Here is a 3,740-nt window from a genome sequence, read left to right as displayed (position 1 = left end):
AAATGAAGTCAGAGGCTAGGAGCACACCCAAAGGAAGCGTTTAGATGTCTTTGCTACGTTGTGGGTTCTTCTTTTTTCCACCCTTCTTCACCTCTTTTCTTCTACCCTTTAACCCCCCTGAGATTGGATAGGAGAGAGAAAAAAAAAAAAAAAAAAAAGGAAAGATAGGAAAGGCTAGGGATCCCATTGTTGTTAGACTACTTCCTGCTGATCAGGACATGGAGGTCCTTGGGGGCAACTTTGATCTTCACCATCAAGGTGTCTAATTTCTTCTTGTTTCTTTGTGCACAACTGCTTCACAAACCACAACCAACAGCAGTCAAACAACAACAACCTCCTAACAATAACCAACAACACCCCACCTCTCTCAGAGGCCTAGCATTTACATACTCTATGGAAGATCCCTCAGAATTCCAAATGTCACACAGTCACAGCAGCTCTCTGTGGCTGGCACAATCACACCCCTGCTAAAGCATGGGGGCAAACCCTAGTCAGCTGCTGTGGACAGTCTGAAGTAAGCCCCATATCTCACACCTAGGATTAAAATGCAAGCACGTTCCTACATCTGTATTTAAAAAAAAAAAAAAAAAAAAAAGTTCTCACTACAGAGGCCGTAATGTCCAAGGAGAGCAACATGGAGAGCGAAGGCAATGGAATCCCAGTGTACACAGAAGCCTGGTGGACGTGAAGACATTACCAAAGAAAGCACCCAGAATGAAGGCTGGCAAGGTGGTTCTGTAGCCCAAGCGCTTGCCTTACAAACTTGAGAACCTTACTCCCGTCCACAGAATATATGAGGAAAAAAAGTCAGAGGTGGTGGCATCTGCTTGTGACTTCACTGCTGGAGAGCTGGAGGCTTGCTAGTCTTGCTGAATCATGAACTTTGGGGCATCAAGAGACCATGTCTCTGAGGAGTGACACATCCTTGGCTGTCCACTGCTCTGTACACCTATGTATGTGTGCACTGGCATTCACAAGAACACCTACACACACATGAACACATCTATGCACATGCATGTGATGCCTCATATCACCAGAACCCCTAAGGACACGAGAGAGGAAAAGCCAGAGAGGCATGTGAAAAATGATGTCCCCAAACTGCCCTGATGTGAAAAGCATGAATTAAAGATTCTCAGGAGTTCAACCACCCTAAGCATTTGCTTCCATGCATAAGCATGCATACATACATAGCATAAGCATGCATACGTACATAGCATAAGCATGCATACGTACATAGCATAAAGAAGGTGACACTGACGTACGGGACAACGAAGCAACTCATGGCCAGACCTCCAGAGGTTTGACTTGATAGCAACTATTTCCATTTTGATCCTCAGAGACACCTTCCTATTCTTGTGTATTTGCAGCCACCAGGGAGAAGGCTAGTGGCTGTGAATGAAGCCTGACAACATGGTTCCATAGCTCAAGCACTTACTTGCCTTGCAAACCTGAGGACCTTACTCCCATCCCGTGATAGGCTGACTAGACGTGGTATAAAGATTAACTCATGTCACTGTCCACATTACCCATTGTCCTCTGCACCCCTTGGGCATGGCACAAGCAGTCATCTGACTGACTCTTGGCATCTCAGGCTTTGTTGGCTGAGAGGGTGTGCTGGCTGCCCAGGCCGCTCACCCCTCTCCTGCCATCCACCCTTGGCTGCCTTGATCCAGGCTCAGCATGGATAGCTACTACAGTCAGGATGTCTACCTTGTGTTTTCGCTCCTGCTGAGATGGACAAATGGCATGTGCTGCCCCTACCTGTCCACTCTGTAGACATGCTTTATCAACTGAACTGGCTGGTTTTGTGTGTCAACTTGACACAAGCTGGAGTTATCACAGAGAAACGAGCCTCCCTTGAGGAAATGCCTCCACGAGATCCAGCTGTAAGGCATTTTCTCAATTAGTGACCAAGGGTGGCAGGGAACATTGTGGGTGGTGCCATCTCTGAGCTGGTAGTCTTGGGTTCTATAAGAGAGCAGGCTGAGCAAGCCAGGGGAAGCAAGCCAGTAAGGAACATCTCTCCATGACCCCTGCATCAGCTCCTGCTTCCTGACCTGCTTGAGTTCCAGTCCTGACTTCCTTTGGTGATGAACAGCAATGTGGAAAGTGTAAGCTGAATAAACCCTTTCCTCCCCAACTTGCTTCTTGGTCATGATGTTTGTGTAGGAATAGAAACCATAACGAAGACATCAATATACATGCATGATCCTGGTGCAGAGTTTCATCAAGGCAACTCAGAGTCTTTCAGTCGCCTTATGAACTTTAGCCATGCTCACCCTCACCCCTTTCTGCTCCTCCTTCTTCTCACCCTGCCTACTCCTGTTCATTTTCTTTCCTTAGTTTCCCTTCTGTAGTGGTAGGGCTTGCTCCTCCTGGAACTGCTACCTGGGTACATTGTGAATGAAATCGCCTGCTCCAGTTGTAATGAGCTGAGCAGAAGGTAGCCGAATTCATTCATTTCAATCTGAGAAAGGGAAATGTACCCCTTTCGGGGAGACATAAAGTTCTGGCCTCACTGATATAAATGAATAACATTTACTCTTGTAGAACCACATGAAAATTACATGCAAATGGTAAACTCATGAAATATTGCCTTTTAAGAGAAAATTTTCATAAATTCTTGATTTTAAAACAACTGAAAAGGAACTGCTAAGAGCCATGTGCGAGGTGGGTGATTTATGTTGAATTTATTAGAAATTAGGGATTGTGAAAAGGTATTAAACAAAGTAGTGCTTTAAACCAGCTCAGCCAAGTAACTCATGACTTAACCGCAGCTTAGGGAGTCTTGATTACTTATACATTCCTGCATAAAGATAGTAAATATGTATCCAGCTTTGTGGGTTTTATTATGATAGTCTCTTCAACAATTTGGGTTTATCCTCAACATATAAATGTGCGTGGATAAATCATTCAAGTCACCTGTGATTTGGTCTCATGCTTCAATAATAAGTACTTTGGTATGTTTTGTCCTCCTTCATCCATTCCTCCTGCTCTATCTTTTTGAGGCAAACTTTCCCCTCTCTCTTGAACCGATATGAAATATTGAAATAGCTTAAAGCATATACACATATGCATTCACACATAAACACATACACACACACACACACACACACACACACACACACACACACACTGCACTTTGGGGAGGTAGACACATGAGAACACAGCCTTGCCTGTGCCCCATTGTTATTTGGAGTTAAGAGTAAAATCCCCAAAGTAGAAATGTAGCTAGCAGTAAATCCAATGAAGAATAGACGCCTCGCGGCGTGTGTATTCGTGGACAAGTAACTTAGTGGTTTTATTTTAAGACCACAATGGGGTGAGTATGCTAAAAAGTGACTAAAAGAATGTAGAGAAGCCGCAAAAGAGAGTTTCCAATCCTCGGGGCTCTCTACGTGCTTCATTGGAGAGTTCAGGGTTGTACTTCCTGGATGGACAGACAAGAGAATAGAGGAGCCTGTGGTCTGTGGGCATGAGTTGATCAAGAAGACTGTCCCAAGCTGGTCCCCATCAGTTCTGTCCTCGAAGCATACAGAGAGGACAGAGGTTGCCCTCCACCCTTCAGACTTACCTACTGCACCAATTTCATCCTGTCTGCAGGAGGCACTCCACAGATGTCTTTGCAACAGAGAGAACGTGCTTCCCCCCATCTAGATTCAGCCATGGTGTGTAGACCCTGCCGTCAAATGATAGGTCCCAGGGTTCTACAGTGGCCTGTCTCACCTCTGTCTCCAGTG

This window comes from Mus pahari, chromosome 19 (genome assembly GCF_900095145.1).
Source record: "Mus pahari chromosome 19, PAHARI_EIJ_v1.1, whole genome shotgun sequence".
Classification (NCBI taxonomy): Eukaryota; Metazoa; Chordata; class Mammalia; order Rodentia; family Muridae; genus Mus; species Mus pahari.
Note: the sequence above shows the minus strand (reverse complement) of the source record.